Source organism: Adiantum capillus-veneris, chromosome 1 (assembly GCF_014529385.1).
Source record: "Adiantum capillus-veneris isolate H3 chromosome 1, ASM1452938v2, whole genome shotgun sequence".
Lineage (NCBI taxonomy): Eukaryota > Viridiplantae > Streptophyta > Polypodiopsida > Polypodiales > Pteridaceae > Adiantum > Adiantum capillus-veneris.
Window position 1 is genome coordinate 116,442,941 of NC_140931.1, and position 24,525 is coordinate 116,467,465.

Genomic DNA, 24,525 nt, shown 5'->3' on the forward strand with positions numbered 1-24,525 from the left:
ATTGGCATTTTGGACCTTGCAGCCTAGTTTCTTAAGGCTTTTCCAAAGTTGTGGGGGGAGTATCGTGCTACAATACAAACTTGCTACTCTAGCCAATTAAGCGAGTTGCGCTTGGAAGAGCTCACAAACTGTCCGCACGCGTGCAGACGGCCTGCGAGCTCAAAAAATACTCATAAGGAGCCTAACCCGTGCAGCGGAATGCTACTCTAGCCGTTTATAAGCGGATCGAAGTGCTGTACAAAACGCAGCCAAGCTGCTTGGAAATTTTCCTATGCTTCATGGCGCGCCGTGTGCTCAATGCTGCCAAAACTCAATACTGTCATGGTGACCTTCCGCAGCAATAACAAAAGGAAAATGCTGGAGATACGGTCTTTGCACTTCAGCATCAGAGTTTTGAGGCTGGATCAAGATCAGTTTTGCCTACAATAGGTCCAAGAAATCTTCGCAATCTTCCTATGAATGCCTTGCCGCGTACATCTCATAATCACTTAGCATTATATTGGCCTGCACTCCCTCGTCAACTGAAAAAGCGAAAGCTTTGGTGAGTTTGCATGGCGACGAACTGGTCTCTGCATGAGGTATTGCAGGTCTTCACGACGCGTGGCCTTACAACAGAGAGTCAGGGTAGAGTTTGCTTGTCGAGGGCTGCTGCCACGTAGACAGGTAACAGCAAATAAGGATGCTGCAAAGAGATTCTTGCTTCAGCTCATGCCCACGCTGTCTACGTACCCAGCTCTTGCACTGCCTTTGCCTTTGACATGCAACCCCCATCTTAGACCGCTTGGCAAACTGCAACCATTGATGTGGCGGAGACTTCAACACTCATATTTTTTTGAAATCTCAAACTGATGCGATCAGCATTGCGAGCGCTCGTCTTCGTGGTGTAGACTGGTGCTCCTTGGGATTGATGTCTTTGCTATCTGCATTCGAATCCAGTGAGCCTGCTATTTTGTGTAAACTTCAATAGACGGCCTCATGTAATGGAATCTTCAAAATGATATGAAGAAAATAATAGTGGAGCCAGTAGTCTCAGGGTAGTAGGTCAATGATTACTAGAGAATGTTTATTCAAACAAAACGAGTATTCATAGGAGGAGCTTAAATAGGTCATTTTGAGGAAGAGGTTAAGGCTCAAACATACCATGCTGGGGAGCAGGAACTATACGGAATGGTCACCACTGGACCATTCGTGACCATCAAGAGTCGGTGGGAGGGAGACAAATCATAAGGTACTACTAGGGCTAGCTTTGCATGGGCCGTAGTTTGCACCAAGTTTGCCAACCTATTACTTGAGCTAATGTACTGGTGTAGTGCCATTGAAGCTTGGGCTGCTTTTAGGCGTTGATTTATCAAAAGCACCTGCATGGTCAAAGTGCAAACATTGGGAGGTGTTTTGGGAATTTCCACAAATTACAAGGGTGTTTTGGTAATTCATCCTGAAAATAGCAAATTAAGATTAAAGATCAATTATCAATGACTTGCAAACATCACAATGTAATATATTCTCTCACAATTTGCAACAATCTACCAGAGTCTTTCATAATATAAAGTATGTAGATGGAGTATAAAGAATTAGTTTGTGAGATTGTAACGGTAAGAGTTGCATCTCTTGTTTATCTATGAGTATCTCAACCCTAAATTTTGTCTTTCTCACAATAAATAGCTATCTTGCAATGGCGTAGACAAAACTAGCTATATCATCTTGTATCAAAGGAGAACCACTCTTAATATGAGAAGGGTTGTCAAAACAATTATCTTTGCAGACATTTGCGAGGTTAAAGAGGGGTATTTTCAAGGTTAAAGAGGGGTATTTTCAGTATGTAAAAAAACCAAAGAGCATTTTGGGTATTTTTAACCAAACCTGTGAGGCATATTAAGAATTTCAAAAATTTGTGGGTCATTATTGAAATTTCCTTATATTTTTGGGCTACTTTAGTAGATTATCCTTAATGAGATGTAGCAAACTTTAGTAAGCTCCAACTAGGAGAGCCAAAGTCCATAAAATAGGCCATTCAAGTGGGTATTTTAAGACTAGACCAATCAACAATAGAATTTTTTAAAAGTTCAAAGCTTGGAATTTAAACTTTTTGATGTGTTTTGTTAATGAAAGATATAAAATTTAATTAGCTTGTCATATTCTGTTGATCTTGTAGGTTTACAATAACATATTTCAAACATCAATTTCTTCTTATATGTTTGCGACTAGTTCTAATAGACTACAAAGCTACTTTTAACATAAAACAGAGGCATGAATTTTGTCAAATTGCCTCTTATAACCAATAGAGTGCTTTCCATATCAGACAAGTACAATACAGATGTTATTTGCACTTAAAGAGGAACTTTATACTTTATGCATACATTAGAGGGTAGCAAGATTTATTCCCCATAGCTTGCACATGGAAATACTACTATGAGGAGCTCCTTTGTTAAGTGACCACCTTGATCTAGCTTAAGACTTATTTCTCTTTATATATAAGTCTTAAGAAGGCTCCCTAGATAAATAGTCATAGTTTAGAGTTCTTGCTGCACTATACAATCCAAATCACAATTTTTAATATGTGATATGAGCTAAGAAAAACACTTACACGTACAGTCTCTTTAATACATAAGTGTGTGTGTGTACGTGCATGCAACATGTGCGTTTTTGTGTGTATATCTATTGGAACATGCTTGTTGAAGGCATCATGATTCTTATTTTCTCTTATAAAAGTACCGTTAGAAGCTCCTTGAGAGAAAAGCTCTAAGTTTTAAATTAGAAGCTTGCAAAAATTTCACACTTTGATATGACAACCAAACAACCTATGGAACTTGAAGATGTGAGTGAGAATCATGAGTCCGAAACTACCAGTGATGATAGTTCTAAAGACTCAGAAAGTAGCACTACTTCGAGTTCAGTGATGAGGGTGAAGTGTCATTCTTATTGTTGGATGAGGAACAGAAAGAAATTAGTGAAGTGTTGCAAATATTAGGGAATATAAATGCTTCAAGCCGTTTAGAGCAACTTGAAGAGTTGATGCAACCTAAACAGGAACTACCAATGAAGAAAGAGTTGATTCAAAATATGCTAAGTAGTGATTTGACACAAGGAGAAAGAAGGGAGTACTTAGCAATGTTGGACAGGTTTCCAAATCTTTTCATTACCTCATATCAGGAAATAAGGGGTTTTGTTGGGGATCCTATGAAGATCGAGCTAGTTGAAGGGGCAAAGCCAATACGATAGAAATTAAGAAGGATGGGTAAGGAACAGATGAATGCTTTAAAGGAAGAAGTGGATAAGCTTTAGGATGTAGGGTTCATTGTGCTAGTGGATAATGCTAAATGGGTGAGCCATGTAGTAAGAAAGATGGGCGTTGTCGGGGGATATGTGTTTCGCTACGTGAGCCGGGCATGCACCGGGCCTCTGGCTGTGGGAGGTGTGAAAGAGAGAGAACAAGAACAATAGATGCAATTGAATCTGGCCATCATCGTAATCATCAATTAATTGATTAACGCTTGAGTACAATTTAATCTTTAGCCAAGGCGGGCTGTTAACAGCACCGCCACTTGGATCATCTACTTACGAGGAGTTTAAGCTCCCGCCTTACAAAATTAACCGGGTCGTTAACGACACTGGGCTTAATAGAATGATTACTCAAACATTAGCTGATGACGGTGATGGAAATTTTCTCCTGCCGCTTTATCTGCTTCAAGTGACCTTAGGTTCTGTAAATTTTATCTTTCTTACCGAGTTCGATGGAATCAGCTTACTTGCTTCTTTACTTTTCTCCTGCTCTTCCTTCCTTGCTTCCCCACTTTCTCCCCCTCTGCCTTCCTTACTTTATCAAGGTTGAAAGCGAGAGAGAAAAACCTTGTCTTTGGGTACCTTCTTCTTTATGCTTGACCTATTCTCATCGAGAGAGAAACATTTCTTGCTGCTTTCTTGCTTACCGAGGCCGAAAGTGAGAGAGAAAGTCTCCCTTTTATTTTTCTTTTCAAACTCGAGCGAGAGAGAGAGAGATAGAACTCTCCTTGTGCAAGCAGAGAGAGAGAGAGAGAGAGAGAGAGAGAGAGAGAGAGAGAGAGAGAGAGAGAGAGAGTCTCTCCTTTGCTTGTTTCTTTGCCTTGCCGATAACTATCGAGAGAGAGATCTCGCGTTGCTTGGTTTGGAGATTGAAAGAGAGAGAGAGAGAGAGAGATCTCGCCTTGCTTGCTCGTTCAAGCTTCCCTCGAATCTCTCCGTTATCTCCCTTGGTTTCTCTCCCTTGTTATTCCTTCTTTAGCCGAGGTCGAGAGAGAGGATAGAGAGCTTTGACTCCAAGCTCCCTTGCTTCCTTCTCCCCCTTGCCCTCGTTGATGCCTCTCGTTAATAGCCTTCTTCTTCATTTTCTCCCCTCCCTTCTATTGTTGATGCCCTCCTATAATAGCTCCCCAAGTTTTTGCCCCACCACGAAGTCACGGCTGCGTGACAGACGTGGCGGTCGGCGGGTTGAGCAGCGTGAAAATCGGGGGGAACGGCACCAAAACAGTTTGCCATGGCCTGCGGAGTAGTTTTTGCTTCACTAAAGTGCTCGTCTGAGATCGCCTACGACTGTTGTGAGCCTTTCTCCTCCTGCACAGTCTCATCCTCGCTGCTTACACCCCTGCTCACACCATCCCTTCTTTTTTTTTCTCCCCCTTTTACACACAATAGGAGGCCATTCCTCCAAGCAACCTGGGCGGCCACCATTGGAGTAACCATTGGGTGGCCACTAAGCATGTCCCCTTGGGCGGGTGAAGGAAACCAATTTGAATGATAATCTTCCTTGCTCCACTACCTTCACACTGCCATGTTTGGCATGCATCTCAAGCAAGGGATGGTTAGTTGCATGGTTAGCCAAGCCTGCCAAGCACGAAATTTTCCTCCAATAGCCCTTGACTAACAATATCATAATGAATTTGATGCCCATATCGTCTTGCATGGTGATGCTTGCCTTCAAGATATAAGCATACGTGATTGCATTTGTCCAGCTTCCTGGCCCTACCTCTGTTGGAGTTATCCCGCAATCATTGCATTCCAAGAGATGACATTCCGAACACGAAGCTCTTCAAGCACTTTTTGTACTTTATGAGACGTACACCACATTTGACTTACATGTAGACTATCATAGTATTGCTGCTAGCAATGTACCCTACTATCAATGCACTGCAGGAGATAACATTTCAGACAAGATTCTCGTCAAGCACTTACTCTGTTGCATTTCAAAATTCTATCGAGAGCGAAAATCTCCTAGATGGCACTCCGGTCGAGTCGACTGGTCTGGCACGGAACCGGCCCCCGGTGAATCTTTAACGGCGGCTAATAACTTGGCAACCGAAACTCCGATTGCTGATCTGAAAAGATCGAAGCGCTCCACGAAGTGAGCACTTCAGGCCCGTGCATTCATTCCATTTTTGTCACCTCAGCTGCAGTTGCCCAATCCGGTACGGATCTGCTATCGACTTAAACTTCAAAGTCCATAACTTCTTCATTGTGGCTCCTATCGACGAGCCGTAAAGATAGGCTGGTAGAGCACTTCAAGCACTACAGTTCTAGATCATAATCTCTCATCTATGGTCATTACAAGCATACTATTTTTTGGCATCATTGAGGCATCTGTTGGCCCTTTTAAGCCGCATCTAGCATGATTAATCATTAAGCTTGGCCTGTTATCAAGCCTTGATCACTACTCACTTAATGTGTAGGCTTCAAAGAAGCTTAGCTTGCATTTCTCTGCTCTTTTTCTCATCATGGCGGCAGAGCTACACGACAGCGTTGGAGAGTTTGTGTTGATTACAAGCCACTATATGCGGTGACCAAGAAAGATCCTTACCCTTTGCCTTTTATTGATCAATTGTTAAATGCAGTGGCTAGTTTCGAGAGATACAGTGTCTGTGATCGATGGGTATTCACGATACTTTGAGCTTATCCTTGCTCCTGAAGACAAGAAAAAGACTACTTCTATCACACCATGGGGTTGTTTCTGCTTTTGTTGCCTTCCTTTTGGGTTGACAAATGGGCCAGGAGCCTTTGAAAGAAAAGTAGATTGGGTCCTTATCCCGTTCCTTGGGAAGTTTGTCAAAAGATTCATAGATGGTTTCTGTGTATACAGTTCAAGGAAACAGCATGTGCAAAAGCTTGAAATGAATTTTGCCAACTATGATGAATGCGGGGGTCAACTCAATCCTAAAAAAATGTCATTTGGCATAGCCACGGGTGAAGCTTCTTGGGCATGTTATTTCAAAAAATGGAATTGAAACAGATATAGAGAAAGTGGAGGCTTTGCTATTACTTTCATCTCCAAAAGATACCAAACTATTGGCCACTTTCATACAAAAAGTTAAATATCTGTCTTGCTTCATACCTTTGGCATCACAGCTATTGTATCCATTGCAAGCAAATAGTTAAGAATGATCCCTTGGAGTGGTCTCATGACTATGACAATGTTTTTGTCAAAGTTTAAGAGGTTTTGAGTATGTTACCTATTATGTAAGCTCCTGACTGAGAAAAAGAGTTTTATGTCAACCCATTAGTGGGAGATGATGCTATTGGAGCTATGTTATTGCAAAGGGGGAAGGAATCTTAGTATACAAAGCCTGTTCATTATGCTAGCAGAGTGAAGACTCCTCATGAAAGAGATTTTTTTGAAGTTGAATTGGTGATGCACTACAAGAGGCTCTTCATATTAGCGACGCTCACACAGCGACGCTCAAAAAAAAAATTCCCGGCGTCGCTATAAGCGTCGCTATGAGCGTTGCAAATTTCTTTGTAAATTTGCGACGCTCATAGCGACGCTTATAGCGACGCTCATAGCGACGCCAGCTGGGGTAAAAAAAATAACCGAGCGCGCCCAAAAACTCAGATCTCAGATCTGAGTTTTTCGGCGCCCTCAAGCAAAGAGCAGGTAACGCTCTCCCTCACTCTCTCTCTCTCTCTCTCTCTCTCTCTCTTTTTCTTCTACACACACACACACACACACACACACACACACGAGGAGAGGAAGGAGAGCCAGGTATGCTCCTTCCCTCTCCTCATTCTCATGTTCCCTTCCCCTCTTTCTCTCTCCCTCTCTCTCTCTCTCACACACACACATACACACACACACATAGTGTTTTTGAGAGAGAGAGAGAGAGAGAGAGAGAGAGAGAGAGAGTACAAACAAAAACAAAAACGCACACACATACATAAACAAAGAATGCACACACATTGAGAGAGAAAAAGAGAGAGAGAGCATGCATAAACAAAAAACGCACGCATTGAGAGAGGAAAAGAGAGAGAGAACATGCATAAACAAAAAACGCACACATTGAGAGAGGAAAAGAGAAAGAAAACATGCATACGATCCAAAAAAACGCACACACATTGAGAGAGAAAGAAAGAGAAACTAAGGGAGCGTCGTAGGAAACTAATTAAAATTAAAAGACCTAAAGATCTAGCCGACGAGGAGTTGAACTGAAGACCTATTATTCAAGAGGGAAATGGCATAATCAATCTATCATACTTGGCATGGGTGATAGAAAGGTTATACCATTTATCTCTTTTTATTGGCACACACATCCACACACGCGCACACACACAGGAAGAAGAGAGTTATAACGTCGTAGGAAACTATCTTAAAAGACGTTAAAGATTAGGTTATATGTAGACTTACATTAAATTAGATTTAGGTTTATTTTTAACTAGATTTACGTTTATTTAAGCTAGATTTAGATTTACGTTATATTAGATTAGATGCGGGTCTCCATAGACTGCGATGCCTGCATGAAGCGGGTGAAGAAAGCCCTCAATGGAATATAGGGTATTGCTGCCTTCACTCATGGTGGGCTCCGTCGATCCAAAAGTACTGGTGAAATGTCTTCAGAAGATAGGGAAGAAGGTGGATCTTCAGGGCGGCAAGAGTCACTACATCCCCGACACAATGACCATCTAGACAACCTCTAGTCATTAGACTTACGTTAAATTAGATTTAGCTTTATTTTTAGTTAGATTTACGTTTATTTAGATTTACGCTTATTTACGTTAGATCGAGTCCACGCAAGAATTACTTACGGTTTAGAGTTTAGAGTTAGACGAATAGTGAAAAGATCTACTGTGAAAAGATGTTAAGATGAAGTGAAGTGCTACAGCTAGAGAAGAGGCAAAGGGATTTTGTCCACTACATGCAGTATCATGTAGACGTGGGTGTGTAGATTTCTTGTACCCACAAATATAGGTATTGACAAATAAAGACGAGATTATAACCCGGTGGTTCTGATCTCCGTGCACCTCTAGACCGAGGTGTGCGGGGATTGGACATGACTAGAGAATGTGAGGTAAAGAGAGAGAGAGAGAGATAAGACGAAGAATGCCAATAGAATATTAAATTTGTTGTCCAGCTTATAAGTTTTTTATCCTCATTATGAGTAGCGACGAGGATGTGGGACCGTCCAACCGAAACACCTATCTCTCAACGAGGGTCTTATGTCCTTGTAATCAATGCAAGCATGCTGTGCGACGGACAAGACGTGTTTCTTTGCAGCACGTTCACAAATTTGGCGAGTTCGATCCATCTATTATAGATCGAGTTGTTGCCAATTATAACTCGTCGGACTCTGACGCTGGCCAACAAGCAGCAATCTTGCAACCCAATAGACGTATTCGCAGGCGCTTTGGTCAAGCAGCATATGTGAGGCCACAAGATGTAGCCTCTGACAGCTCGGGGGATGATCATGCAGAGCACATTCCCAACGAGGCAATGTTTGAGCCCGAGATTGATGAAATGATCGAGACGATCATGGATTCAGAAAGGCTTATCCATGATGATATGAAAAGTGAAGCCGATACATCATTGTATAATGGAGCACGTATGTCTAGATTGAAAGCCCTCCTGGTTCTTCTCAACATGCAGGCAAAGTTTGGATGGAGTGACACTAGCGTCACAGCGCTTTTCAGGTGATCTATTACAATTAGTTTACTTTAATAGAACTCTAAATGTATAATGATCTGATAGATTTTTACACGACTGTATCATATTTTTATGTTGTGTAGATTGCTGAAAGAGCACATTCTACCAGCTGACAATGTGATGCCAGATTCCCGAGATGAAGCAAGAAAGATTTTGCGAAACTTGGGGATGGATTACAATTCTATCCACGCTTGTCCTAATGACTGCATTCTTTTCAGAGGGGAATACATAGACATGGAGAAGTGTCCGAAATGTGATTCCGAAAGATATCGAGTAGATCTCCACGGGACAAAAATTCCACAAAAGGTTTTGCGACATTTTCCTTTGCTTCCTCGCATCAAGCATTTCTTCGAATGTAAGTCCATGGCCGCCCTAGCATCATGGCATGAGGAGAATAAATCTTCAGATGGTGTGCTACGAATTCCTGCAGATTGCGCAGCCTGGAAACATATAGATGGAACATGGTCGGATTTTGCCAGGGAAGCTCGAAATTTGCGCTTAGGCCTGGCTATGGATGGCGTAAATCCATTTGGTCAAAGATCAACATCTTACAGTGTATGGCCCGTTGTCATCGTCAACTACAACATTCCCCCGTGGTTGACTACGAAGAAGGGGCACCTATGGCTAAGCTTGATTGTGCCAGGGCGATATAAAGTGGGGAATATGGATGTGTATCTTCGTCCACTATTGGAAGAGCTACAACAATTGTGGATTGGCATAGAGGTGGTGGATATGAGCCGACACACAGGACGACGGAATGCTTTGATCAGAGGTATTCTAATGTGGACCATGCATGACTATCCCGGGCTAACAGAATGCTCAGGTGATCTATTGACACTCCTCACTCAGACACTGTAAATCTTGTTTTTCCCCATAGTTGATCTATTATCATGTGTATACATGCAGGGCTTCAAACAAGCGGATACAGAGCATGTGTCACATGTGGACCTAGACTGAATGCACGTAGGGCACCCTCACTGAAGAAGCAAATCTACGAAGGTCATCAAGCGTATCTTCCGGAGAATCATGTGTTACGCGACGGCTTTTTGGGAAGAGAGCCACCAAGGATGTCTGCACAAGCATGGTTAGAGCAGAAGGAGATGTGCGATGACGGATTGCCTCCAGGGATGAAGAGACTATCTCTATGGTACGAGTTACCATACTGGCCCCGACTCGTGATCAATCACTTGCTCGATCCAATGCACATATTCAAGAATGTGGGTAATCTACTATGGGACCATTTGACCGGCAAGAAAGATACTTTGGGAGCCAGAGTTGACCTTAGAAATGTGGATCGTATGGAGCAATATTGGCCGCAAATAGCGTCTGATGGATCGATAAAACTTCCTAAAGCACCATGGATTTTCACAGGAGCCCAAGAACGCAAAGTAAAAGAGGCCATTCGATCTTTGCGGACCCCCACTGGCGTAATGCACTCGCTCCGAACGTGTTTTACTAAAGAAGGAAAGCTTACCGGTTTGAAGTCACACGATTGGCATAAAATGTGTCAGGTACGTTCATAGTGGACTTTAATATCATTGCATAAAATGTGGACTTTAATATCATTGTTGCACATACTTTACAGTTTATTTTACCGGTTGCCATTGAGGGATGTTTGTCTCTCGACATCCGTAACACAATCTACAAACTTGCAAAGCTGGTGCAATGGATCTCACAAAAGGAGATCGACGTAGACTCCATACCATTCGCCAAACTAAATGCTGCGGAGCTTGTGTGCATGTTTGAGAAACATTTTCCTACTACAATACTAACCATTCAGGTGCATCTTCTTGTTCACATAGTTGATGAGGTGGAAATAGCTGGCACAGTTCATTCCAGATGGATGTTCTTCTTAGAGCGTTTCATGAAAACACTTAAGGGATATGTGCGTCAAAAGGCACGTCCGGAGGGTAGCATGGCAGAAGGTTGGTTGGTATCAGAGTCCCTAGTGTACATTGGAGAGTGGCTAGACGGATTTGATAAATCCCGGGACACGCTATGGCGAACCATAGATGATGAGCGCATATCTGGGATTGTCATGTGCAATCTCGGTGTTGAGAAGAAGATGACGGAAGATCTAGAGGCTAAAATCAACCGATTTTGCATGCTTCACAATCCAGTGATGCAAAAGTGGATTTCACAATATGAGGATGCAAAGCAAGAGCGACAAAGGGCACGAATCGAGTGGAGACGGGGAAGACGACCACCGATGCACTATCCAGCGGTTCTGGAGAGCCTACCAACCTTCATGAGCTTAAGATGGTTGCACAACCAATTGAAAAGCGCACAACAATGCGGTGACGAAGTGACTGAAGAAGAGTGGGAGTACTCTCGGGGTTGCGCGACCAAGGTAAGTTTGCAATGTACGACTAGCAAGTGACTTTATTTATAAACGTTTGAACGGCCACTCATAATCTTTGTTCGTTGTAGTATAAGTTATACACAGCAGCATGGTGTAAAGGTCGACATTTTAGGGTGGAACGAATCGACAAAAAGCGTTTTACTCAAGATTGTGGAATCATGGCAAAATTTGAACAGTCTAGTCGACGACGTTCCTCTGATGCAGATCCCGTGGTGGCGGAACTCACTTACTTCGGCACGCTGCAAGAGATTTTGAGGATCGATTACAGAGGATTTTTTGTCGACTTGTTCGACGTGCAATGGTTCAAGATAATCATGGAGGGTCGAAACGCTACTGTGCGTAGAGGAGAGTCTGGTTTTCTTGAGGTGGATTCTACTAAGAAATGGACTGACCTAAGAGACACTTTCGTACTACCCGAGCATTGTGAACAAGTAAGTATATAAATAGTTAACATCCCCCTTTTACAAGTTATGTGCTTGAAAGCTCTCATGTAAGTTATGTGGCTGTGGCAGGTAGTATTTCATCCTACAAAGTCTACATCAAACTGGTGGTACGTCATAGAGGTAGCCCCTCGTAGTGCAAGGACGTATGAAGGCTACCATGTGCCAATCACAACGACATCAATGGAGGAGATCAGAGAAGATGCTCAATCAGAAGCCGCTGCGGTGGTGCCAGACGAGCATCAAGATGCTACTACTCTATATGGGGTGCATGCAGAGGAGCTACAAAATGAAACAGAGGATATGTGTTTAAACGGAGAGCTCTATATAGATATAGGAAGTTATGCTGAGTTATGCGAGGATGAGAGAGAGATCTCTTAAAGCCACAAATATTGTATTTGAACAATTTTGCTCCGTGCTGTAAAAGCTCTGGCTCTCTAAGTAGCTTCCATGGTGTGTAACGCTCTTTTCTACTCGCGCTCACATCTTTTGATTGAAAATTCTGAGTTTTCGACTTGCCTCTTCTATCACTCGATTCATTGCGTCATTGTATTTATATGCGTCATTACGTCATTGTATTTAATGGTCTTTGCGTCATTGTCTACTCTATTCATTCAATATTAAGTTTAAATATTCGTGTGTTTAATGCAGGTATGGATGATGAGGAGTTTCTTTCTTCTTTGTCACCGCAGCAGAGACAGTGGTACGTGGAGCGTCATCGCTCTGGCGCATCATCGCGCGTTCCTACACCATCCGCATCTCCCTCTCTTTCGGAGCATTCGGCGCGCTCTGAAGCTTCGGCGTCGACGAGACGAGCGTCACACTCGTCTAGACACCGGCGCTCTAGTGGTGGCGGTGGCGGTTGTTGTGGGGATTCCGCCACCGATGCCTCCACACCGCCTCGTGTTCGACGAGGCTCTTTACCCTCCCCTTCTTTGCCCGCCCCCACACCAGCCACAGCATCGCCATCTACGCCAGGTTTTGCACGGCTGACTGTTCCTAGAAGCTACACACCTCTACCTACTCCGCCAGGAGCCACCCCACTCGACACTCCTCGCTTTGGCGCCCAGACGCCGGTGGAGACACCTGACGTCCGTACCCCCATCGACACGCCGCTAGAGACCCCTGCCGGGACACCCAGGTTCACGCGTCACCGGCCAGAGGGCTTGCCTTACTCCGTCGACATCAGCGACGGCATCATCATGGATGATGACGGCAAGAAGGTGATCTCGCGCATGCGTGGTCTTTGCTCTCAGTTGTTTAGACACTATATACTAAACAAATGGAGTGAAGTACCAAGTGATTTAAAAAACAGAGTCATCAGCATACTTCATGATGAGTTTCCCGTTCCAACACGGGATCAGCGCTTCAATGAAGACCTGATGAAGATTCGAATGCGCGAATACCGCAAACACAAGCGTTCCGAAGTGCAAAAAGCAATCAAGAATGGGTGGAATAGGCCAGATTGGCTGGCCAAAGAAGATTGGAAGAATGCGAAGAAAGCAGCGCGCGAGAATCCCGACAAGTGGAAGCAACAAAAGGATGCAGCCAGAGCGCGAGTAGAGGCAGGGAGCTCGCACCACTTGGGGAGCGGTGGATGGGCATCATTTGAGGCCGATTTTGTAAGTCTTTTCACATTGCTCTTTATGCATGTTCGATAGTTTAGGGTTTATGAGTTTTTTAGTTCTAACATAATGAAATCTTTGTATGTTTTGACAGTGGTCGATGACAGGACGTGATCCCACATCGTACGAGCGCGAGTACGCAGGCAGGAAGGGCTTAAACGCCCTGATGGACATTCTCAGTTCTCGCGGCGGCATGGTTAGTATTAGGGTTTACTCTTTTTTATTTTTTGTATTGTTTTATAAATGTCGTTATATGTTTATATTTACTGAAAACTGTCTTATTGTCTTTTTTTGCAGAATCCGACAGATACGCCGCTTGGACGCGATGAGACGTCTGATTAGACGACGTCAGTTTAGCCGTAGCTAGATAGCATTAGTTTAGGGTTTCTCATAGCTTATGTATCATGAGACGGATTTTATACTTCTTTTTGAACCATGTATATTATTACATTTGTCACCGCAATTCCTTTTGCCAATCAATTCTTTATGCCTATGATGTTGTACAATTGTCATTATTACATTTGCCAATCAATTCAGTTTGCCTATGATGTGTACAATTGTCAATTTTGCAAACAATGCGTCTTGTGGGTGACTATTTTGGGTCTATTATCTACCTTTGCACTTTTTTTAAAAAGTGAATCAAGTACAATATGGTTGATGGGTGGCAGGGCATTCAATGCCCTGCCACCAAAAAAATATTCTCTCAAGCGTCGCTATAAGCGTCGCTATTTATGGCTCTGTAGCGTCGCTATATGCGTCGCTATACTCTTCTGTGAGAGCGTCGCTATAGGCGTCGCTATAAGCGTCGCTATATAGCGACGCCTATAGCAACGCTTATAGCGACGCCTATAGCGACGCTTATAGCGACGCTTATAGCGACGCCTATAGTGACGCTCTCGTAGCGACGCTGTTAGCGACGGTTTTAGCGACGCCGGGGGTTATAAAAACCCAGTGTATTTCCGTCGCTAACAGCGTCACAAGAGCACACAACCTCTTGTAGTGATGACCAATATGGTTTATGCTTGCAGACGATTCAAAAACTACTTGCTGTTCTCACTAGTTATTCATTGCTTCCTTAGCTGTTCAATATTTCAAATTTATCAAAAAGAGTTATGAAATGGGTTATTGAGCTTCAAGAGTTTCAGTTCACCTTTTTGTTGGAGGAAAGTACTCGAGCTACCCTTGTAGATCTTCTCACACCTAAGGATACTCCAGTTTTTGTTAAAGAAGAGGTGGTGCGAAAGAAGGAAGCTAGGACTCTTGCCATCCCTAATGCTTCACTGTTATACTTTGGTAGCTCTTATCGAAGAAGTCATGATGCTGCTTCAAGAGACATTGTTATTTATGATGCACAAGGAAAGCTTATAAGGAAGCAAGGGCTGAAACTTGATGCCAAAAGTAACAAGGAAGCAGAATACATGGCTCTTGAAGGTGGTTTGCATATTTGCTTACAATTGGGAATTATATGCTTGCAAATTAAAGGAGATGCTTTGTTGGTTGCGAAGCAAGTGTTGGGAGTATGGAAGAATAAGAACCGGCCTAAACTGGAAAATTTATGCTTCAAAGTGGAAGCGTTGCTCAAAAAGCTTGAAGCATGGAGTTTGCAGCATATTGAGAGGTTTCTAAATGAAGAAGCTCATGATGCTGCCCAAGAGATGATCACTTGTGTATTTGTGGTAAAGGCAGATGCCCCTTTATATCATGGGAGGGAAATCTTATAAAAGGAAGTGGATTTTCTATTGACAGGTGTTCTACCTGAAGGTTTATCGTCTTCTAAAAACTATGCACTTATAAGAAAAGCCAGGAAATACAAAATGCTTGATGATGTGCTTTACATGAAAGGAAGTGATTTGGTTTTGCGTTGTGTGCCTTGGAAAGAAAAAAATTACAAAATCCTGGAAGGAAATCATGAGGGATCTTGTGGAGGCCATTTTTCTATGATAATCATGTTTCATAATTTCTTTCAAGAAGTTTATATATGGCCGAGTATTCAAGGGGATGTTAATCATTGGTGCAAGTCATGTTTGCCTTGTCAGAAGATGGGAAAGAGAATTTGAAGCCTGAGTTGCGGAGGACAATTTTAGCTTTTGATGTGTTTGAAAAATGGGGTCTTGATGCTATTGGACCCTTACCTATGACTAGCAAAGAACTACTTACATTTTAACAATAGTGGATTATTTGTCACGATGGGCAGAAGCCAAAGCTGTCAAACAGATTACTAGTAAGGAGATGGGAAAATCTATTTATGAGTACATATGTTGCAAATTTGGTGTGCCACTAGAGCTAATTTTAGATAGAGAACCAAGATTTAGAGGAGAGCTGTTTGATTTCTTATGCAAAAAGCTCTATATACAACATAGGTACAATTCTCCTTATTATCCACAATGCAATGGTCTTAATGAAAGGTTCAATGGAGAGTTGGTAAAGATCTTGACAAAGATGACGCAGACATATGGGGATACTTGGGATTCAGAGTTGCCTTGTGTGTAATGGGCCTAAAGAACTGTTATCAAAACAAGAACATAATTTCCCCCCTTACCACTTGGTTTATGGCAAGGAAGGTTTATTGCCAATTGAAGTGGAAATTCTCTAAAGTTGTTATCATTGGAAGATGAGGAGAAAACAAATGCATGGCAAAAAAGATTATTGGATTTACAATGCTTGCAATTGGATCGAGTTTTAGCTTTGGGTTACTATGAGGAAGTGTCAAGAAAGGCTCAGCTAAAAGCCAATGAATGCGTAGAGGATAAGAAAATTGAAAAGGGTGATTTGGTGTTGCGATACAATAGTAAGTTGGACAATACCTTTCAAAAGAAGTTTCAAATCAAATGGGAAGGTCCTTTTACTATTGTAAACAAATTTGAAAATGGCACATATCAGTTGGTAGGCTTAAATGGTTCACATCATAAGTATCGTGTTAATGGTTATACATCGAAGAAGTATCTCACACGTTTTTGATGACAATTGTGACTGATGAAATGCTATCAATAGAAGGAGATAATGTGAAGACATCTGAAAATGTGGATGAGGTTTCTGGGGATGAAATGCAGCACTTGTTCACCCTAGGAACCTCTGCTTGTCATGAATGACTAAGCAAGCTAGGGGGCGTTGGCAGCCTATGTCATGCATTTTTTGGATAAGCATGAATTCATTGATTCATGCTAAAAAGCTTGCCCACTAGCCTCGTGTATATATGTGTACATAGCCCTACGAGTTTTCGAAGTGGCTTTGTAGAAATTCATGTACAAAGGTGTGATTTTGCCAAGCTTGAATGCTGATGGTTTGGGTTGTTCAAGTCTCCAAAATATGGTTTTTAATAAGTATTTTCAGCCATGCTTTATAGCTTGTGAATCGGACTTGTACAACATGAGTTATGAGCATCCGAAGCGGGCGGTCTCAACTTAGAAGGTGATTGCAGGTGCATGCAAGAAGGGAAGGTACACCAACTTGGGGGTCTAAGATTAGAGATGCTGAAGTTTTATATTTCTAGTGATAGCGGAGGTGATGGGCTTCGAGCCGTGTGTTACGGTGCGTCATTTGGTGACCGGAGCAGCAAGGTATGCCTCAGGAAAAATTGTCCAAGAAGTCCTCTCATGCTTTGGGAAAAGCTATGAATTTTTGGAGAAATTGGGGAGCTTGGGGAGAGTTGCCATGTGGCATGGAAGTAATCCCACATGGGAAGAAGAAAGGGGAAAGTGGAGGGTACATAGGGCACTTTGGGAGCCCATTATGGTGTATCAAAGGTGAGAGGAGCTCTCTCAAGGCTTGGCTATGGGGCCTCGTGGGATCATGGGGAAGGGGATGGAATTTTTTTTAGTCCACACCAGCTGCCCAAGTGCCTGACCACTTTTTTTGGCCCGGAAACTTGCTCCCACCCCATTCCTTGGTCAAAGGGTCATCGACAGGTCATTTTTCACCCAGAAAAGGCCAAAATTGGACCAATTAAAAGGTGCCCAAGGAGAGAACCATGCCGGCTAAGAGGAGAGAGAAATTTTCTTGGGATAAGAGCCAAAAAATCCTCCTTTTTAATAGATGCAATTCTCTGCACACCCTTTTTGCTTACAGAGACTAGCTTTTTTGGAGCTTTTAAGAAATACCCCAAATTCGAAAGCTAATTGTAGCTCTCTCTTCTGTTGTTGGAATCAAGTATATGGATACTCTACGGAGGTCTATATGACACGAGATTTATCTTTAGGGTCTCGATTTTCAAAAATTCTAATCATGGTTTGGGTTAGGGATGTTTCCCGCCAGACTCTACAGGTGTTAAACATAGGTGTTTTCTATAGCTTTATATTGTTTCCTTCCAACGGTGTGATGCGTGCAAGGCTATAGGGGTTCTCATTTTCCTTCTTGTTTGCATGATAGCGATGTTATAGATCAATGAAGGCTAACAATGTTTTTGATGCATTGTAAATGATAGGAACACAAACCTTTTCAGCCATCCATTTTGGTATGTTACTATGTGCATGTATAAAGTTCACATGATCTTCTGGTAGCACCTCTTTTTTCCAATATGTGAATGTTTCAAAATCCCCAATAAAGGGACGAATCAACTTTATAGTGGTACTTAAGTATGAAGTAATGTGGTTGTCATAAGTGGGATTGATATTGATAATATCAAGTGGGTAAATAGAAAAGGGGTCCTCATTTGAAAGAGGTCTATTATGGTTAAAACACTTCAATATAAATTGATTATTAATGAAGAGAAGATCATCCATGTATGCATATAACATGTCATTTCTTTGAAGCCTTGATAACTTTCTGATAAATTCTAATTCAAACCATGCGAGATAGAGATTACACCATAAAAAGGAACAAGCATATCCCATTGGGATTCCTTGTTTTTGATAAAAGATGCAATCTCCTAATTTAGATACACAATTATCTAATAAAAGATAGTTCAAAGTGATGAAAAATTTAAATGACCATGTAATCTCTTTATGCTTTTTTGTGAGAACACTACTTTTACGAGATTTTTTAACCCCTTTATAACCCATTCCATGAAGTAGTTCAATAATGTGTTCAAGTGTGTCAACCAATCCATTATTGCCTTAGTGTGGTATTGCCTCATAGCAAGCTTTTATATCAAATGTATAAGCTGAAAATATTTTATCTGGAATGTTTATCAAAAAATCATATTGATTATGGATAATCCAGTAACTATTAGTATTAATTAAAAGGTTATGTAGGCTTTCACAATATTCAGCAAGGCCAATGTTTACTGCTTTGAGAATAGAAGCCATAATGCTAGTTAAAGGGGGAAACATACAATCATGGGCATTGGTTATCCATCTAGATTCCTCCTTGTGAATCTTCTAATTACCCATGAGATAAGGAAGACTAATCTTAGAAGGTATCAATATTTCATTCATGGAAGAGAATTGCATAACCTCCTTAGAGATTTCACATTCATTTCTATGAGATAATTGAAACTCACTAGATGAAAGTCTTTTGTAGCGGCTAAGCCCGATAGCTTTTTACAAATAAAAATGGGTGTCTAGGATGATTTATCCAAGCCACAAACAAATAGGTGTTTTAGTAGAAACTCAATTTTGTTCATCAGATCCGGTTCCTTAAACCAGGATAATTGATTGACCCTATGTGGAATTCATTTTTAAATTGTTCATCAATTTTTTTAGAAATAATCTTGTGGTGTATAATAGAATCAACTATACCCAAGATATTAAAAATTTTAGACCAACCAATAATCAATCCTTTTGCTACTTTAACAGGGTCTAAAGGGACCACAGGAATATGATTAAGTCCTTTCCTAAAAAAGTCTTTTGGCATGGCATGTCTACCAATACTAGTGTCAGTTGTAATAACATGTATTCCAAAAGGTTCAATATTCTTCCTGAATTTAGAAAACCTATTCAGGGACATACACGAAAAATCAAGGGATAAATCAAAGGGGATTGCGAAAGTATTAAATGGTTTATATAAAATATTATTTAAATTTCTAGTGTATTTCCATCCAAATTTAATATTGAAGTATTTTAAAGTTCTAGGTATGCCAATAAAATTCAAGACATCTTGGTAAAAAGAAAAAGGTTCTATGAAATCCATAAATTTATTACAAAAAATTATATGTATGAATCTTCCTTTTGACACATAGTTTCTTGTCATCTGTTTAAGTGAGTTAGCTTTAGTAAGGATAGTTCGAACCTGTTCCTCATTAACGAACTCCAAATTTTTTAATGTATCCCCAATATCTTCAGCACCTCAAAATTGTTGAGGTTTCTTATGTACAGTAGAAGATGAACTTCCCGGTGTATGTAGAATCTTCTTCATGGGTTCTTTGCCTTTTATCGGTTTGAGGATATTTTTTATGGTATTGGCTATGGGTGTGTTGGCGAGTCTAGGTAGTAGAGGGTTTCTTGGAGAATATAATACTAGCCCACGAGCAGCCTCTAGCATATGTTCATGGAAGTGATAATATACTATAATAGCATATTGTACTTCCAGAGGTAAAGTAGCCACCCATGCTATAAAGGTGTATACTTGTGCAGGTCTAGATGTGAAGGGAAACAACTTCGGTAGATTTTGAAACACATACCATTATAAATGGTCAATCCATATATAAAAGCATTACACTTAGAACTAGGGTCAAGTTTTCTTCATGCACATTTGACAAAGGGTCTATATGTGTTCCATCAGTTTCTAAGAAACCTCTTTGTATCTTTGACCCGGTCTGCAAGGGATAGTCCTTTTGTTCTTGCCACCAGAGAAGAATTAGAGCACTTGTTTGAGTCTACAAGAGCTAAGGAAATATGTTGAAGCTCAAAAGATAAATCAGTAGATAATAGGTGTTTAGCTTGTAATGTATGAAAAAGAACTTCTCAAGCTATGGAGTATGGAGGTAGACTTACTCAAAGCTACAAAGATTAGTTTTGATATAGAAATAATTTAGTAGGTTATAGATACTTTCAATCTAGACACAATCATTGCTGAAATCAATGGAAGCCTAGTCCATCTATAGTAGCAGCACTTGGCAAACGTTTTGTATATGCCTTTTAGAACTAAGGTCACAACATGCTCCGCTACTGAACTTAGCAAATTTCTGTAAGAAGTTTCTCATGCCAAAAAGAAGAGAAAATTCGATGGTTGCAAAATTCCAGTAGCAGCACTAGAATGTAAGCCAAAATGTAAGTTTGTCATAGAAGCTTACAATCTCAAGAATAACCCTACGTATGTGTATGAGAAATTACGTAGTATGCTTTTATCTCAAATTAAAAATCCCGAGCCTGACATCATCATGAGTAACTTTCTATATAGTTTCTTGATAAACAGGACTCAAAACCTCTTTAGGGCACTATAGTAGACAAGCAATCAAATTAATGAGTACTCCACTAGAGTCTACTATGGATAAATACACTTCTACTGACAAGGAAAAATATAGTATGTCTGCCAGTACTTCTCAGACTCAGACACCTTTAGTAGTGCACACACCTGGCTGGCAATTTGGACCAGATCGGTTGCCACAATGATAGAGAAAATGACACCACCCACACACCCTCACACCTTGACATAACACAAGGAATTCACTTACCTTCCTCACCTCATGCATCACCATAGTCTCAAGATATCAATGAAAGTCCTTCCCCTAAACTCAATTCCTGTCCAAACATCTCGATCTACAAGCACTTGCCTACCCACAGACACTATGTAGTGATTCAAGTTGATCAAGGCTTGAAATCACACTCGATGGCAACCAAAAGACACAAGAAAAACCATCAAAAACTGAAAAATTCTAGCCAACAAATGCCTCTCTCTAATCATTGCAAAAGATTCACCAAAATCCACTCCACTGGTCTCCTTGGTGTATCCTTAACCAGAATGGCACAGATACATGGTCACATAGTCTTGCAAAAAGTTGCACCTTATCCCCCCAATTCTTGCACACACATATACATGGAAACTATAGAACTTCCATAGACTCACCCAAGAGAAAAATAAAAGAGAAGAAACTCTTGTTCACTCCTCGACACACTTGAAAACAAGACGCAAACAAGATGGGACTGCATAGGACCACCTGTAGAAACCTTTCTTTGTCTTCCACATAGAGAGGTGAAACTACTGATATTAGACATCCCAAACACTCCCTCAGTTTGTATACTCATGGAACCACGAGTTATGTGGCAAAAAGAAACCATTTTCACACCTTTTTTGACCTTCTTAGGGATATTTTTTGTTAGTTTTGTCCCTCGACATACATTTTTTGTGGGGAAAACACCAAACCGAATCCAAATTCCACCAAATTTTGTAGGCGTGATCCTTGACACCTAAAACTCATGGCCTCATACCAAAATTCTATTTCTAAGCACTTATAGGGTGGTTTGCACATCATTGCATATCGGACACTGCAAATAGATAGTCATTGCACGTGTTAAATTGTTGGGGCGGAAGGACAGTGCCCACACTTTTCACTTGCATTATTTACATTCTAAAAATATTAAAAATCAAGCCAAAATAATCTATTTTTGCACCACATCTAAGGCTTTGACACTATATCTAGGCATGTATATGTGCGTGATTTTTCACGCACAAACCTAACTATTTACAATGTGTACATGCTGTATATGTGCATGATTATTGACGCAAAAACCTAACTATTCACAATGTGTACAATGTGTACATGCTGCATCATGTTTGAAACTCAAAATCATGTTGTGAAGAATCCAAGTGCATATATTTACATTTATTTGTACACATGTCCATGCATATACACACTACTCTAAAAGTTGTCTATTATCATTGCCCACCCTCTAGGTCGAGCATTTATGCTCAACCAAGAGACTATTTGCATTTGTAACCATATCCCTTGAAAAATATTTCTTCAGCCTATAACCATTTATCCTATAGTTCAAAGGTTTTCCATACTGTTATTGAGCCAATGTTAGTTAACAAAAGCTGCTAAAGACCGAAGACGTACGAATGCACATCAAAGATCAACACAAAGAAGTAGTAAAGATTGGAGTTACACATTTTTCACGTTTTCCCAAAATGGTCATGTATTGTAAATTCTCACTTTATTTCAAACCATTGTAATATTTTAATGTGTTATGGCTCAATGGGTGTTCTAAGTTGTAAAGAACAAGTCAGTTAGTGTGCCTAGGTTGCAGATTTAGTAAGTGGTGGAGTCCTAAAGGCCTTGGGCGCCCGGACATTGCATATTTTTACCCTAGGTACATAAGGTAGTATGTAAAAGAAATTAGGGTTCTCAAGCTCATTTGTTGAGAGCACTCTTTGGTGAGAGCTCTTGAGGTGTGTGGCTATGGAATCCTTGAGCTTCTCATTGCTCATGTGAGTTGGTGACACTACTCAATGCTTAATTCTCTTTCACTATGCCTCTCTCATGCTTCTTATGATTGCCTATGATACTTTGATTAGCTAGATCTTAAATAATTAGTGGTTAATCCCTCTCTAATCTTGTTTGATTTTCCTCTTTTGCTTGTGTGTGCATATGGGTTTGATTGGAGTGTGGTGCTTGATAGATCTATGTGTGTGTGCTTGCGATTAGTGTGTTGTATGATAGGATTAGTGTTGTGTGCGTCTTGCAATCGTTAGTGTGTGTGTGATTGGGTTGATTAGAGGTAAAAAGAAGTGGATGTGGAGATTGCCTTTCATTGTGGTTTAGCTCCTCCATAGGCCAAGAAGCTAACCTTGTAGAGTCAATCAAATGTTCGTGTTGCCATGATTAGATCACTAATCGTGTGAGTGTTTCCATGCCGTAGCTGGGTAGCTCATCCCTCCGGATTGATAATTTTGTTGGTCATTGGCGCTATGCAACGATGAAAACCCCAACTTTTGGCGCGTTGCCAGGGACGATGGCCAACGCTAGTGTAATTGTGGCATAATCGGATGTGTTTCCTCACTAATTTCACTACTAATTTCACCTATGTGTTTATGATTTTGTGGATTTTGGATGTGTGTGCATGAAGCAATGTGTTCATTATTCCCTAATTTGTCACTATATCTTGCTAATTGTGTGTTTACACACTCTAATTTTACACTAACCCCTTGCTAATTTTTCTAATTTTTCTAACTTACACACTAATTTGCTATGAAGGATTGGAGCTTTCAACCGTTCAATCGATCTTCAATGTGGAAAGGTAATCAAGGTGGTATTCTCAACCTCCCTAGAATCTAAAGATGTGTAGAATTGTGTAGAGATCCCACCATGATGCAATGTAATGTTGATGCTATGTTATTGCAATGCAATGTTGATGCTATGAATTTTTTGGATTGTTTGTTCTCATGCACTACAATCAAGTGTGTGTGCATTCTAATTGAGTGTGTGTATGCTTAATTTTAGGTGTGTGTACACTATTTTGCCCTTGATTGTGCACCTAAAAATCAATGTGTGCTTAATGATTTTTCAATTGTGATGATTGACTTGTGTTGTGGTCATGCCCAACTAGATATTTGTGAAATCACATTGCAATTTGACAAGATTAACCCTTTTGTGCGCACCTAAAGATTGGTAAAAATTACCAATTATTAGGTGTGTGTGCCTAAAAAGTGCTTAATGTGCATGATTAATTCAATTTTTGATTGCATATTTGGTGTGTGTAATGGTTAATTGCTACGTTTTTGAACTCAAAACAAGGTTTACACACTTCAATTGCGTCAAATTCTGACCTAATTTTGCCGATTTAATTGCGTAGTTTTGATTTTATTGATCATATTAATTGGCAATTGAATTGATGTGCTTTTTGTGATTTTATCTAGCTGCACTAATCCCCTATGTGTGGAGATTTGTTTTTTAAAAAGGGTATTTTTCGGATAAGTTTTGCAATTTTTGTAATTTTTGCATTAATTTTCAGTTAATTCCATAAAAAATTGATATCTTGCGATCTTTATGAGCTATTTTGAATCTGTGTTTACTGCTTGATTTTGAGCGCATTTGGGCTTTTCCTTGTCAAATTTTAAGCGTTTTACTATTTCCAGGGGTCGGATTGACGATTTTGTTGGATTTGGCGTTTTCAGTAAAAACAGTTATTTTTGTGTGCTTTTGCGTGTTGAAGCTGTTCAATTGTGATTGTCGATGATTTTTCTAAGATTTTGGGATTTTTTTGTGATTTTTTGGAGTTTTAGCTAATTTTTGGCCTATTTTTGGTATTTCTGGACATTTGGAAATAAAAATTTAATAAAAATATG